Source organism: Rhinopithecus roxellana, chromosome 15, assembly GCF_007565055.1.
Source record: "Rhinopithecus roxellana isolate Shanxi Qingling chromosome 15, ASM756505v1, whole genome shotgun sequence".
NCBI lineage: Eukaryota > Metazoa > Chordata > Mammalia > Primates > Cercopithecidae > Rhinopithecus > Rhinopithecus roxellana.
The window spans coordinates 42610073-42627363 of record NC_044563.1 but is presented as its reverse complement, the minus strand read 5'-3'; the positions used below and the strand labels follow the sequence as shown (position 1 = coordinate 42627363).

Sequence of the window (17291 nt, the reverse complement as noted above, 5' to 3'; positions counted from 1 at the left end):
CTCCACCAGACCTACAGCCGAGGGGCCTGTTAGAAGGAAAACTAACAGAAAGGAATAGCATCAACAACAAACAAATAGGACATCCAAACCAAAACCCCATCTGTAGGTCACCAACATCAAAGACCAAAGGTAGATAAAACCACAAAGACGGGGAGAAACCAGAGCAGAAAGACTGAAAATTCCAAAAACCAGAATGCCTCTTCTCCTCCAAAGGAACACAGCTCCTCACCAGCAAGGGAACCAAATTGGATGGAGAATGAGTTTGATGAGTTGACTGAAGTAGGCTTCAGAAGGTGGGTAATAACAAACATCTCCAAGCTTAAAAGAGAATATTTGAACCCATCGCAAGAAAACTAAAAACTTTGAGAAAATGTTAGATGAATGGATAACTAGAATAACCAGTGAAGAAAAGAGCTTAAATGACCTGATGGAGCTGAAAACCACAGTACACGAACTTCGTGACACATACACAAGCTTCAATAGTGGATTTGATCAACCAGAAGAAAGGATATCAGTGATCGAAGAACAAATTAATGAAATAAAGCAAGAAGATGAGATGAGAGAAAAAAGAGTGAAAAGAAACAAAGCCTCCAAGAAATATGGGACTATGTGAAAAGATCAAGCCTATGTTTGATTGGTGTACCTGAAAGTGATCGGAGAATGGAACTCAGTTAGAAAACACTCTTTAGGATATTATCCAGAAGAACTTCCCCAACCTATCAAGGCAGGCCAACATTCAAATTCAGGAAATACAGAGAACACCATAAAGATACTCCTTGAGAAAAGCAACTACAAGACACATAATTGTAAGATTCACCAAGGCTGAAATGAAGAAAAAAAATGTTAAGGGCAGCCAGAGAGAAAGGTCGGGTTACCCACAAAGGGAAGCCCATCAGACTAACAATGGATCTCTTGGCAGAAACTCTACAAGCCACAGGAGAGTGGGGGGTCAATATTCAACATTCTTAAAGAAAAGAATTTTCAACCTAGAATTTCATATCCAGCCAAACTAAGCTTCACAAGTGAAGGAGAAATAAAATGCTTTACAGACAAGCAAATGCTGAGATTTTCTCACCACTAGGCCTGCCTTACAAGAGCTCCCAAAGGAAGCAGTAAACATGGAAAAGAACAGTCAGTACCAGACACTGCAAAATCACGCCAAATTGTAAAGACCATCTAGGCTATGAAGAAACTGCATTAATTAATGGGCAAAATAACCACCTAGCATCATAATGGCAAGATCAAATTCATACATAACAATATTAACCTTAAATGTAAATAGGCTAAATGCCACAACTAAAAAACGCAGACTGGCAAATTGCAAAGTGAAGACCCATCAATGTGCTGTATTCAGGAGACCGATCTCACATGACAAGACACACATAGCCTCAAAATAAAGTGATGGAAGAAGATCTACCAAGCAAATGGAAGGAAAAAAAAAAAAAAAAAAAAGCAGTGGTTGCAATCCTGCTCTCTGATAAAACAGACTTTAAACCAACAAGGAGCAAAAGAAAAAAAGAAGGCCAGTATATGATGGAAATGGGATCAATTCAACAAGAAGAGCTAACTATCCTAAATATATATATGCACCCAATACAGGATCACCCCGATTCATAAAGCAAGTTCTTAGCGACCTACAAAGAGACGTAGACTCCCACACAATAATAGTGGCAGACTTTAACACCACACTGTCAATATTAGACAGATCAACGAGAAGGATATCCAGGACTTGAACTCAGCTCTGGACCAAGCAGACCTAGTAGACATCTACAGAACTCTCCACCCCAAATCAACAGAATATACATTCTTCTCGGCACCACATCACACTTACTGTAAAATTGACCACAAAAACACTCCGCAGCAAATGTAAAAGAACAGAATCACAACCGTCTCTCAGACCACAGTGCAATTAAATTAGAACTTGGGATTAAGAAACTCACTGAAAACTGACAACTACATGGAAACTGAACAAACTGCTCCTGAATGAGTACTGGGTTAATGAAGGCAGAAATAAAGATGTTCTTTGAAACCACTGAGAACAAAGACACAAAGTACCAGAATCTCTGGGACACATTTAAAGAAGTGTGTAGAGGGAAATTTATAGCACTAAATGCTCGCAAGAGAAAACAGGAAAGATCTAAAATTGACACCCTAACATCACTATTAAAAACTAGAGAAGCAAAAGCAAACAAATTCAAAAGCTAGCAGAAGACAAGGAATAACTTAAGATCAGAGCAGAACTGAAGGGGATAGAGACACAAAAAAACCCTTCAAAAAAAAAAAAAAAATCAATGAATCCAGGAGCTGGTTTTTTGAAAAGATCAACAAAATTGATAGACCACTAGCAAGACTAATCAAGGAGAAAAGAGAAAAGAATCAAATAGATGCAATAAAAAATGATAAAGGGGATATCACCACCAATCCCACAGAAATGCAAACTACCATCAGAGAATGCTATAAACACCTCTACACAAATAAACTAGAAAATCTAGAAGAAATGGATAAATTTCTGGACACATACACCCTCCCAAGACTAAACCAGGAAGAAGTCAAATATTTGAATAGACCAGTAACAGGTTCTGAAATTGAGGCAATAAATAACCTACCAACCAAAAAAAGTCCAGGACCAGATGGATTCACAGCCAAATTCTATCAGAGGTACAAAGAGGAACTGGTACCATTCCTTCTGAAAATATACCAATCAATAGAAAAAGAGGGAATCCTTCTTAACTCATTTTATGAGGCCAGCATCATCCTGATATCAAAGCCTGGCAGAGACACAACAAAAAAAAAAAAAAAAAAAAAAAGAGAGAGAATTTTAGGCCAATATCCCTGATGAACATCGATGCAAAAATCCTCAAATTACTGGCAAGCTGAATCCAGCAGCACATCAAAAAGCTTATCCACCACAATCAAGTTGGCTTCATCCCTGGGATGCAAGGCTGGTTCAATATATGCAAATCAATAAATGTAAATCCATCACATAAACAGAACCAGCCACAAAAACCACTTAATTATCTCAACAGATGCAGAAAAGGCCTTCAACAAAATTAAACAGCCTTTCATGCTAAAAACTCTAAATAAACTAGGTATTGATGGAATGGACCTCAAAATAATAAGAGCTATTTATGACAAACCCACAGCCAATATACTGAATGGGCAAAAACTGGAAACATTCCCTTTGAAAACCATCACAAGACAAGGATGCCTTCTCTCACCACTCCTATTCAACATAGTTTTGGAAGTTCTGGCCAGGGCAATCAGTCAAGAGAAATAAATAAAGGGTATGGTATTGAAATAGGAAGGGAGGAAGTCCAATTGTCTGTTTGCAGATGACATGATTGTATATTTAGAAAACCCCATTGTCTCAGGGCAAAATCTCCTTAAGCTGATAAGCAACTTGAGCAAAGTCTCAGGATACAAAATCAATATGCAAAAATCACAAGCATTCTTATACACCAATATTAGACAAACAGAGAACCAAATAATGAGTGAACTCCCATTCATAATTACTAGAAAGAGAATAAAATACCTAGGAATCCAACTTACAAGGGATGTTAAGGACCTCTTCGAGGAGGACTACAAACCATGGCTCAATAAAGTAAAAGAGGACACAAACAAATGGAAGAAACTTTCATGCTCATGGATAGGAAGAATCAATATTGTGAAAATCATCATACTGCCCAAGATAATTTATAGATTCAATGCTATCCCCCATCAAGCTACCACTGACTTTAACAGAATTAGAAAATACTACTTTAAAGGTCATATGGAACCAAAAAAGAGCCTGGATAGCCAAAACAATCCTAAGCAAAAAAGAACTAAGCTGGAGGCATCATGCTACCTGACTTCAAACTATGCTACAAGGCTACACTAACCAAAACAACATGATACTGGTACTAAAACAGATATATAGACTAATGGAACAGAACAGAGGCCTCAGAAATACCACCACACATCTACGACCATCTGATCTTTGACAAACCTGACAAAAACAAGCAATGAGGAAAGGATTCCCTATTTAACAAATGGTATTGGGAAAACTGGCTAGCCATATGTAGAAAGCTGAAACTGTATCCCTTCCTTACACCTTACACAAAAATTAGCTCAAGATGGATTAAAGACTTAAATGTAAGACCTAAAACCATAAAAACCCTAGAAGAAAACCTAGGCAATAGCATTCAGGATATAGGCATGGGCAAAGACTTCATGACTAAAACACTAAAAGCAATGGCAGCAAAAGTCAAAATACACAAATAGAATCCAGTTAAACTAAAGAGGTTCTGCGCAGCAAAAGAAATATCATCAGAGTGAACAGGCATCCTAGAGAATGGGAGAAAATTTTTGCCATCTATCCATCTGACAAAGGGCTAATATCCAGAATCTGCAAAGAACTTAAACAAATTTCCAAGAAAAAAACAACCCCTTCAAAAAGTGGGCAAAGGATATGAACAGACACTTCTCAAAAGAAGACATTTAATGCAGCCAATAGACATATGAAAAAAATGCTCATCATCCCTGGTTATCAGAGAAATGCTAATCAGAACCACAATGAGATACCATCTCACACCAGTTAGAATGGCAATCATTAAAAAGTCCAAAAACAACAGATGCTACAGAGGATGTAGAGAAATAGGAACCCTTTCACACTGTTGGTGGGAGTGTAAATTAGTTCAACCATTGTGGAAGACAGCATGGCGATTCCTCAAGGATCTAGAACTAGAAATACCATTTGACCCAGCCATCACATTACTGGGTATACCCAAAGGATTATAAATCATTCTACTATAAAGACACATGCACACATGTTTATTGCAGAACTATTTACAATAGCATATACTTGGAACCAACCCAAATGCCCATCAATGACAGACTGGATAAAGAAAATGTGGCACATATACGCCATGGAATACTATGCAACCATAGAAAATGATGAGTTCATGTGCTTTGCCGGAACAAGGATGAAGCTGGAAACCATCATTCTAAGCAAAATATCACAAGGACAGAAAACCAATCACCACATATTCTCACTCATAATTGGGAGCTGAACAATGAGAACACATGGACACAGGGAGGGGAACATCACACACCGGGCCCAGTTTGGGGGTGAGGGGCTGGGGGAGGGATAGCATTAGGAGAAATACCTAATGTAAATGATGAGTCGATGGGTGCAGCAAACCAACATGGCACATGTATACCTATGTAACAAATCTGCTCATTGTGCACATGTACCCAGGTATAATAAAAATAAAATAAAAATTATTGCTTTGGCAAAAATAAATGGCTACATCCCATTGGCTTTAAAAATTTGAGTCTAAGCAATCCATTAAAATAATCTATTTTAACTTAAATTTTTTTATAGATTTAGGGGTACAATTGTGATTGTGTTGCACAGATATATTACACAGTGGTGAAGTCTGGGCTTTGAGTGCACCTGTCAATCACATAGTGTTCATACTGTTACTAAGAAATGTTTAGAAATGTCATAAGAATCCTACCATTTTTGGAGAGAGATCATTAATACTAAAGACACAAGACCCTCCATAAGTCATTTAACTTCATACAGCTCATGTTTTTTATTTATAAAGATAGTATTTCTGTTCTATTTCTGTTTATATAAGTATCAACTAAGATAATGTTTGTTAAATATAGAAAACCTCTGTTACTGTATTATTATAATGAAAAAATAATTTTTAGGATGTATACAACATACTAGGATTTTGGTATCTTTCATCAATAATGTTAATTGAAACCATATTTATTTTTCTTTTTCATCATGCAGTAAATTCAGATTTTGTGCAGTGAGTGACTTCACTTACCAATACAAGGTGTGAAAGCTTATGAACCTGGAATGGTGACTTTAGTGTATAAATAAACAGAAGAAAATGTACTAAGAAAAAGCATCAGATTTCTAGGCAATATACTTAAAGGATGGCAGTTAAGTGGAGTAAGAAATATTACTGTATGTACACTAAAAGCAACTGTGGCTCAAATTATTCCTTCTGAGTTTCTATCTGCCATTCATTTCATGGAATATTGTTGAGTTAGCCCATTTCACCTTCTATTAAGTGGGGCTCACTTTATGGTATTGAAAACCCAAGGCTGAGGTGGACTGATTGCCTGAGCTCTGGAGTTTGAGACCAGCTTGGGCAACATGGTGAAAACCCCATCTCTACTAAAAACACAAAAAATTACCCAGGCATGGTGGTGCATTCCTGTAGTCTCAGCTATTTGGGAGGTCCAGAGGGAGACTGCCATCTCCCCCCGCAAAAAAAAAAAAAAAAAAAGAAAATCCAAATAATATGCCTTTAAAGAAACAGAAGTTGATTTTGCTGTTATGAAATGACATGAAGTTAGATCTTCAAGATCTGGTAGTGCAATTCTGTCATCCTTAACTCATAGCTTCCATCTCTTAATCTTCATCCTAATGTTTTCACCCTAATTGAAAGGGTGAAAGTGGGCAGAATAGTTCATGACTATTTTTCTTTAAAGGAATTATTTAGAAGTGTTTCTTATCATGATCAAACAGACATGGTAACATTTAGCTTAACCTGGAAGATGTTATCTCGAGCCAGTGGCCATGTGTCCAACAACATTTAGATTATTTATTAGGAAAAAGAGAAAAAAATAGTATTTGTGAAAAAAGTAGTAGTCTCTGCCACAATCTTTTACTCGTGTTTTGTAAAATATTTAAAATAAAAATCAAGCACTCTTACCATAATGTTCTGTCACTGTGTTGTTTTAAATTTCATGTAAAACTTTAGTTCTATAGTAAAAATAAGTGTTTATACTATAGTAGAAATATAGTAGAAATGAAGTGTTAAAGTCTCTCTTTAGACCTTTTAAGTTATTAAAATTGTGAGCATTTATTACTAAATCACTTAGGAAGTGGAGCGTATTAGAGTAAGCAATGCTACGCAGTGTAACAAATGCATGCCAAAATCTTAATGGCCTAATCCAATAAAAATGAATTTCTTGCTCATACAAAGTCCAATTTGGATGTTTCTGGTTGGTGAGTGACCTTCCCTATGGCTATGTTAGTGAGTCTACTGTCCCCCAATTATCTGACATATCTTCTCTATCTTCCTGGGAGACAGAGTATGAGGGTGTATGGAGAATTGTGAGAAATATATGGGCCAAGCCTTGAAGTGGCCCACCTACCTTCTGCCCACATGTCATTGACCTCTACTTATTAACAGGGCCACATATAAATGTGACGTTGGTTGTGCATCCAGGAGTTAAGGGAAATTGGTTTTTTGAACACAGTGAACGGATATGTCTTTGGTCTTTCTGTTTGAGTCTCTTCATTGTTTTATTTTTCCCTCTAGGATCCAGTAATTCCTGAACTTTAGTTCTGGCCTGGGCTGGGACGCCTCATTTTCATTGAGGCCTCAATTCTTACCTGTGAAAGAATAGATAATTTTCTCTTTCTTACCATTGCTTGCTTGCCCTACTCTTTCTGAAATAGTTTCCAATGTTATCCCATTTTTCAACACACAGAAAAAGGTCATGCTATTCTGTTTTCCATAATCATTATATATTCTTCTTTCCCCATGGTATTTCCCAAAAATTTATTCCATGTTTTATGGGTGAATAATTATTTCTATTAACTACTTTTTTAGAGTGAAGAATCACCTATCTCTTTTATCCTAACATCTACTGTTATCTCCTCCATGCTGAACAATGCCAAAACTATTTTTCATGTAGGTTGTTCAGGGCTTTGTCTCTATTCACTTAATTATTCCATCAGGAGACTATTGAGAGAAAAGTCTATAACATAAAAACATAAGGGTCAAATTCAAAGCCATCATCAATCTTACTCAAAGACATAAACCTTAGAACATTATGGGAATCTTCAAAAGTTAATTGATTTTAAAATTATGCCAGCAACTAAAGCTACATGTTTTAGAAAGAGAAATATATGCCTCATATTTATTGATTAAAAATCATTTACAGAGTATCTACTATGTACAGATACTTTGCAATATACTAGGAATAAATAATGACAGATTCTGCCCTCTTGAAACTTAATTAAGAACTAGATTGTGAAAAACTAATTATAATCCAAAGAAAATAAATGATTAAAAGAGGCAAATATAAGTGTCATTAAATGAAGGAACCTAACCAAATATTTCTTGTCAGAGAAGTTTTTATTGATGATCTGATATCACCAAGAATGAGCTGGAACAGTTTCAGTAAAGTACAAAGAAGAAAAGGAGGAAAACTCACAAATGCTTTCCTATATCTTTACAAAATAAGCTTACAAATTACCAGATAACCTCTGTAATTAATAACAACTGTTAACATCACTACAATCCTACTTTTCTAAACACCTTTCACATCCATTATCTTAATGATTCCTCTTAAAAGTCTTATGCTATATTTATTATTAAGCACAATTTATAAACGAGGAAACTGAGATTCTGAGAATTTATCTAACTTGACAATGTTACAGAGCTAACAGGTAGAAAACTTGGATCATTAGCAAGGGAGATCATGTCCTCAAGTGTTCCAAATAGAAAAGCCAAGTTTTAGATGCAGTTAGAGAGAAGTGGTTAAGAGTTGGACTACCTGGGTTTAAATTCCAGCACTATCACTTACTAGTTAAATGACTTTTATAAGAATAACCTGCCCTTGCTTGAGGTCCCTCACTTGCAAAGTGATGATAATCACAATACCTACCTCATATGTTGTGAATATTACATGAGTCAGTATTTGTAAATTTCTTAGAACCATCCTTTTACTGCAATAGTAAAAGTTCCTTAAAATTACTGTCTCTCATGCTGATGCACACACTGTAATTTTCAAGCCCTATATAGAAACCAAATTCTAAATAATAGACTAGTGCTTGAGACTCAAACTGGACAAAAATTGTTTCAGGAAAATATTAATCATAAATTAAACTTATATCCAAAGTGTAAAGAGCAGCAGAATGATATAAGGATTTTTTTTTTTTTTTTTTTTTTTTTTTTTTTTTTTTTTGAGACAGTCTCACTCTATTGGCCAGGCTGGAGTGCGGTGCTGTGATCTCGGCTCACTGCAACCTCCGTCTCCCAGGTTCAAACGATTCTCCTGCCTCAGCCTCCTGAGTAGCTGGGACTACAGGCATGTACCACCACCCCGGCTAATTTTTATATTTTTAGTAAAGAAACCATGTTGGCCAGGCTGGTTTTGAACTCCTAATGTCAAGTGATCCACCCATCTCGGCCTCCCAAAGTGCTGGGAGTACAGGCGTGAACCACCATGCCCAGCCTGACAGAATGCTTTTAAAAGCAACCCTTAGGATGAAATTATGTCCTTCTACAAATTCTTACAATCTAGTAAAAAAATTAAATGTAACAAGAATGAAAATTAGGCAAAAGTATGTGGGCATTTGGTCTTATACAATATCTTGGTGACACCACCAAAAATTCTTGCCTTCTTTGATACTTAATATAGGAGTCTGGTTGATCCAGTTGACCATGTGCCCTGGAGTCCTGTGATAGGAAACTGATGAAGTTTTCATCCAGAGAGTAAGAACCACCATGATAGGGCCTTTTCTAACCCAAGAGAGTACATTATGAAAAAGCTGGGTTTCAGCTTTTTATTCCAATGGATATGACAAGAATTAAGGGAAATAAAGAGACTATCATAACTGGAACAGAACTTCTATTGTCTGTTTTAAATTTTATTGCAACTAATGGCTTTATATTAACTGAAAGAATGTAACAGAATAATTAAGAGCAAAGCTTGGAAGTTTGGCAGATAATTGGCCAAAATTCTGACCCTGCTACTTATCTGCTTGTATTAGGTCATTCTCACATTGCTTTAAAGAAATACCTCAGACTGAGTAATTTTTTTAAAAAGGGTCATATTTACTCACAGTTCTGTAGGCTGTACAGGAAGCATAGTGCTAACATCTGCCTGGCTTCTATGGAGGCTGAAACTTCTAATTACAGTGGCAGGCAAAGAGAGCACACTTCTTATATGGCCCGAGCAGGAGCCAGCCTGAAGCGTAGCAGGTGCCACACACTTTCAAATCATCAGATCTTGCGAGAACTCACTCACTATTGTGAGAACAGCATCAAAGGGATAATACTATACTATTCATGAGAAATTTGCCCCATGATCAAATCACCTCCCACCAGGCCCCACCTCCAAAAGTGGTGATTACATTTCAACATGACATTTGGGCGAGGACACATATCCAAACTATATCATTACTGAATAACCTTAGATAAACCACGTATCCTCTTTGGGCCTTAGTTTCAACACCTGAAAGTTGGTTAAATAGTATCTTCTTTACAGATTTACTATGACGATAGCCGGGAGTGGCAGGTGCCTGTAATCCCAGCTACTCAGAAGACTGAGGCAGGAAAATCGCTTGAACCTGGGAGGCGGAGGTTGCAGTGAGCGGAGATCGTGCCACTGCACTCCAGCGCCTGGGCAACAAGAGCGAAACTCCGTCTCAAAAAAACAAAATACAAAAACAAAACAAAACAAAAAAAAAAACCAAAAAAACAGAGTTACTATGAAGATGAAGTGCCATAAAAACCTAAGGAAACACATTCTAGCACTTACCACATAGGAATAGAAGGTGTAGTAATAGCGGTAATCTTTGTTGTAGAGAGACAATTAAGTAGTAGAGAAAACACAAACACCGAGATTAACAAGTAGAGAAACCCACTTAAAATAATAAACACCTTATTAACACAAAAAACTTTATTGAATTTATAGAGATGACTTATGATTCATTGTGATTAATCATTGTCTTTGTGCAAACAATGAAAAGAATGAAAGCAGCTGTTTTTAAACCTTATCGTGCATTAGAATCACCTGGAGAAATGGTTAACACATGTGATGAGTCCCCACTTGACTTTCTGTTCAGTGATTCAATGTTAGGGCTAGAGGATTTGTATTTGTAACAAGTTTACAGGGGATGCTGCTGACTCTGGGACCACATTTTTGAAAACCACAAAATATGTGGAGTGTTTGTGCCCTGGGCTATGCTATAATAATTACATAGTATGAAACACTCATGCACCACTGCATTTGCTTCGTTACTCTATTTCTCATAATCAAAGAAATCTCCTGATTCAAAAATATTTTCTAATAAACAAAAATGCTAATTAATTACATTTATGGCTGTAGAGCTAGCACTTTGAGCAAACTGGAAGTTGGTTGAATGTTAACGCTTCTCGTGTATCTAGGGACTTGCTTAGATCCAAAAATGTTTTTTGATCTGCAATTGTGTATTTCTTCTGTAAGTAGTTTAAATTACAAGCCTTTTCAAAGTTTTCAGCCATCAAACACAGCCTCCTAAAACCATTGTGCGTAACCTTTTGAAGCTGTGTACTTAATTCCTCAATCAAGTTGCACATTAGGAGAGTAAATTGGAGGAATATAAGTCAGTGGGTCTAAAATCACTTTTAAAAAAATCTTCAGATGCACTAATGTACATTTTCTATCTTCTTTTTATTTCCTTTTCTCCAGTTCTATCTCTGAAACACTATGAAACGTTAAAATAGGTTAAAATGCACTTAAATGAAATTCACTAAATTAAATGTGCTCTGTTCTTCTGAAGATTTAACTACACACCTTTTCACATTTCAAACTCTTAACAGGTGTGGTTAAAGTGCAATATCTGTAACTCATCTTCCTAAATAGAAAGATACGGAGTTATATGAGGTGATATATGTGCCAATGCCTAGCCAGTGACTGTTACAAAGTAGTTGCTCAATTTCTTAATTTTCAAAGGAACATGGAAGAGTTACCAGTAAGAAAATATGTGAAGGCATAAGTTTATAGTGTAAGATTTTAAAGGTAGAAACATTTTTGGTGTCAGAATATAGAAGGTGAAAATTTCACATCAAGGAACTCATATATTCACAGGTAGAGTTTTTGAAGCATGAGCTCAGGTTTAGAGAATGGAGATCAATTTAGCTTAATTCAGTGCAGTGCAACCCTGGTCACATGTTAGAACGACCCAGAATGGTTTTCAAACTCCAAGTGCCTGAGTCCCATTCTAAACCAGTTATATCTGAATCTCCAGGTATGAGAGATAAGCATCAATATTAAAAAGAAACAAACATAAACTTTTCAGAGTAGTATTAGGGAAGAAAAGAGCAAAAAGAGATCAACTAGTTGAAATTTTCTATTGTTGGGGGCCAGGAACAGTGGCTCACACCTGTAATCCCAACACTTTAGGAGGCCAGGGAGGGTGGATCACCTGAGGTCAGTAGTTTGAGACTAGTCTGGCCATCATGGGGAATCCCCATCTCTACTGAAAATACAAAAATTAGCCGGGCATGCTGCTTGCACCTGTAATCCCAGCTACTCTGGAGTCTGAGGCAGGAGAATCACTTGAATCTGGGAGGTGGAGGTTTCAGTAAGCTGAGATTGCACCACTGCACTCCAGCCTGGGCAAAAGAGCGAGACTCCATCTCAAAAAAAAAAAAAAAAAAAAAAAAATTCTATTGTTGCCATTGATCTGAAACTGGGTTTATTAATTTCCTATAGGAATATAACTTGCAAACGTTAAGGCATAACATAATTTGGGGGAACTCTTACTGCCCTTCACAAAGAACATTGAGCTATTTTGGCATCTGTGACTAACAATGTCCCTACTGGCTCATTAAAATTTCTTTCCATGAAGAATTCCTGGACAAGGTTGAGATAATAACACATTCTACACCTTGCTGTAATTTGGTAGCTAAAAACGACAAGTCCACAAATTCATTGTAGGGGTATAGTGCAAAGAAATTTCCAAGGATATGTCAGTACAGACACTACCCAGCAGTAAATGCAAAAAGGAGCACAGGTATTGGAATCAATGGTTCAGATCATTGATTCCCCAATTACTAGCTTTAATTTACTTGTTACTTAACTTCTATAAACTGTAGTTTTTACATTTGTAAAATTGAGGTAGTGATAATATTCATATCACAAGTAGCCCTGAGATTCAAATGAGATTATTTACATGAAAGATATTTGAAAACCTGGATATATACGGGCATTATTTTGGGGTACCTAGAATTTCCTCTTTGACTTATTCTTCCAAAACAGAGTCAAATCTCAGACAGAGAAGCCACTGATGTTGGAGTAATTATTTCTATGTTTTTTCAAGTTGACTTTACCAACCAAGAAAATGAACTCTTTGAAAAGATAAAATAGAAAATAGTTTTTCATATTTTTAGATTATTTATCATTCATAACATTTTCTCTGTTTTGTCACTTGACAGGTGCCAGAGTAGAGCTCTCTAAAATTACCTTGTAGGTTTTATGGAAATTCTCTCTCCTATTCCCAATCTCTATGGGATACATAAGTGAAAGATTGAGAAGTATTTTATATTTGTTTATCTTTTAAATATGAAGATGTTCAAGTCTCTGATTTTTATTATCAAAAATCAAAACAAACAATTTGATCTCGAATTCTGAGGTGTTTCTATTCTATTTGAAGAGACAATATATACATAGTTTATTTAAAATTGTTAATATAATAAAACTGTTTACAACTGTTTATATTAATCTGGTATGTATTAAAAGAATCTTGGTTCAACCTGAGGCTTTACGTTATTTCTAAGCACTATCACAATGTATTCTGAAAACTCTGTGTACTTTTTCTTTAGCTGTTGTTTTGTTTTGATTTTTTTCTTAATAATATTAGAGGCTTTTCTAGATGCAACATCTGTCAGGTCAGTATAGTAGTGAATAATGAAATACTAGCCTGGCTGAAAATGCTCTTAAAATGTCAGTCCATTCTAGTTCCTAAGACACCTAAGAACACCTGACACAGGATGAGGGCAGTCAGCAGTCAGGTTTCTACAGAAAAAATTAAGTTTAGGAAGGAGGGAGATGCGTGATGCTAGAGTGGTACCTAACGGTGTGGAGTTGCAGCAAAAGATACACTTTTGCATTGGGAGTGCACCATATTCTTGGTTAGCAGCACCCATTTATCACATGTAACATGATTAGAGAAATAATAGTTACTACTCAGGGAGTATTCACTTTGCACCAGATCTATACTAGTTGCTTTTATACCTGCTATCAAAATTAATCCTTGCTACCAACTGATAAGTGGACATTATTTACTTCCTCTCTTACCATTGAAGCCCCCAAAATATAAATAAATTGACAAGGATTATACTTCCAGTATGTAACATAGAATTTAAGCCAAGTTCTACTCAGTTCTAAAAATCTTTTTTACAGCAGTATCTTCAAAGTGGCATAGATAGATACACTACTGCAGGTTCACAAAGACTTTCTAAGGGGTAACTCATCCTTCCAAGTATACTTTTCCAAATGAATCTTATTGAGAGGACTCCTGAAGATTCTCCTTCACCCACCCTCCTTTCAAAATCTCCCTTCTCCAATGTTTCAGAAGAGCCTATCTTCCACCTATTCTGAATTCATTTGCAATACAATCTGCTCCCAGAATGGGAAAAACTTCCAGAGTGTTTGACAAGTGGGAAATCCAAAATATTTGTGCTAGTATTGCCAACATGTATAACTTTAATTACTAGGCAACAAACTTCTTAAGAGTTGAGTAGTTTATAAATAAATTCATCATTTGTGAAATTGCTTTTATCAAATAAGTTTTGCTTGAGTTGTCAGTTGATGGAACAAATTGTAAAAACTAATTTTTTGCTGGATTGTATCATTATTAGCTTATTTAGCTCAAATGAGTTCAAAAAAGTAGTTAAAATTTGTATATTTATTTACCCTTATCTACTTATTTATAAGAACAACGTTTCCTGGAAGTTATTTATTTTTTAAACTTTAGAATATAATTGATATACCTATTTTTGTTACAGAGAATTTTGGTAGGCTACTTATTATTTTCCCTTTTTAAAATGTATAAATAAAAATTGTATATATTTATGGTGCCTCACATGATGTTTTGATGTATGTATATATTGGGAAATGGCTAAATCAAGCTACTTAAAATATCTGTTGCCTCACATACTTATTTGGGTAGTGAGAACATTTAAAATCTACTCTCTTAGCAATTTTTAAGTATACCATGCATTGTTATTAACTATAATCACTATGTTGTGTGATAGATCTCCTGAACTTATTCCTCCTATCTAACAAAAGTTTTGTATCCTTAGACTAACATCTCCTTAATCATCACTAATATGTTTTAAATAATTTAAGCATAACATATATAACATTTAGATATAATTGTGTAGACAAATAATATACAAATACAAGTTCAAGTATAAAAAGGTAACTCCAGAAAGTTACAGACTATCAAAGAAGAGTTTAAGTTGTTTTGATATGGATGATGGTATCAAACAATCATGGTGGATACATTTTTTGAAAGCAATAATATATGTTCATTTTAAATTGACACTGTTTGCAATATCCTTGTATTATATCCTCTGAAACTATTTATGATTATGATTAAAACAATTTGATAGTACAGTAGAAAATTATAGTTAACAACAATTTATTGTACATTTTTAAATAGCTAGAAGAGAAACTTCGTAAGATTCCCGACATAAAGAAAAGATAAATGATTGAGGTGATCGATACTCCAATTACTCTAATGTGATCGTTACACTTTGTACATTATAGGCATCAAAATATCACATGTACCCCAAAGATATGTACAACTGTTAAATACTAATGAAAAATAAAAAAATATTTAAATTATTTTAAATTAAAAAAAATCAGTTTGGGACCTACTTTAAAAAGTGTGAGAGTGTAAGTCGTTTTAAATTTTTCATTTGGTGCTACACAAAGATAAAATCTTGAAAACAACTTCTATGCAGAACACTGTCCTCAGTGACATGATTTATTGCTACATAGCCAAGGAAGTAAACCATTGTATTTAGGAGCATAAGTTCTATACTAAAACAGGTATCTGCTCTAACCGTAACCTCCAATTTGTTATTTTACCTTAGACAAGTTCTTTGCCCCCTCTAAGCCCTTTTTTCCGCTTCTATAATAATGGAGGTACTTAATTGGTCAGATCTTTCTAAATGTCACATAAAATTATGTCAAGATCTAGAAAAATCTCTACACAGATTGTCATGTATGTATATTCACAGAAGTTGTCATAAACAAAACTGTATAAAGGAGAGGGACATGCATGTTCTTAGGCTAATCTTTCAGAGGGATCACAGATTGGTATGGTCTCCTAGAATGAATAAAATAAGTTCAAAAGGAGGTAAAAGGAGGGAAAAACACCACTACCTGAAGGGGCAGAAACACTATGAGCCATATTAGTGGGAGAGCACAAGGCATGTGATGCAAAAATTAAGAACTGCACCTTTAATAAGGAAGATATTGCCAATAAAATAGTTCTACTTCCATGAAATAAAGCTAGAACCTCCCTGCCTAAATCCTAATTTTTTTCACTGTTTCTGTTATAACTCTGGTTTACATTATGATCGTATTCACAATTTCTGCTTGCTTGATATTTCTAAATTCTGAATGACCTTTGTCATGTTCCCCCAACTTGGTTCCTGTTTACAATTCAATTTTGTTATTCAAACTTCTTTTTCTGGTCCTAACTCTCAGTTTTGCATGAGTGGGCACAAAAAGTCACCTTCCTCTTCGTCTTGTTAATGGGCATATGAGAGAGAATACAAAATTCCAAGAGCTCATATCTTAGCGTCTAATTGATACGGATTAAAATCCCAACTCTACCTGGGTAGTTTGGTAAACTCAGAACTTCTCTGAACCTCAGTTTTCTTTGAATAGGGATAATAATTTCTAACTAACAGAGTTACTGTAAAGATTGAAGAACATATGTCACAATAAACATTTAGCATACTCAACATTTAGAAAATAATAGCTCTTATTAAAAATGTTCCCATTATTACTGTTGCTGATGTAATAAACAGAAATATTTATTGGAGTTCTGATTATTTTTGAAATGAATGTTTTGTAAAATCAAACACATTATGAACTGATATGAAAGATGTTCCTGTGAAAGAGGAATTGAAATGTGAAAGTCACAAATTTTACGCTTTCTCTGGAACCAGAAACCAAACTTAAAGTATTCTCCAGAACTGGAAAGCAAGGGGATACATAACAGTCTGAAAAGATCTGCTGTGAGTGTTGTTACAGACTAAAGTGAAAGTGACTGCTGGTTATTATAAAATGTTCCTATGACTTGTCCAAATTGAAACAGAAATTAAGGCAGAAGGAACAAGAGGGAACACAAATTGGCTCAGCCTCTTTTATCTGGTTAAGCAGTCTATTGTACCCAAATTGAGGCCATTTAATTCCACAAATATTGATTTAATACACATTGGGTATCCAGAATGTAAAGAGTCTCAATGCAGAATGAATTTTATTTT

The 17291-nt window shown here is 35.3% G+C and overlaps 1 protein-coding gene across 2 annotated transcripts in view; it reads left to right on the top strand.

The window, feature by feature from the left end:
• Nucleotides 1-17291, top strand: part of TYR (tyrosinase) — a 124429-nt gene that overhangs the window by 33282 nt on the left and 73856 nt on the right. The gene's annotated exons all lie outside the window — the stretch shown is intronic.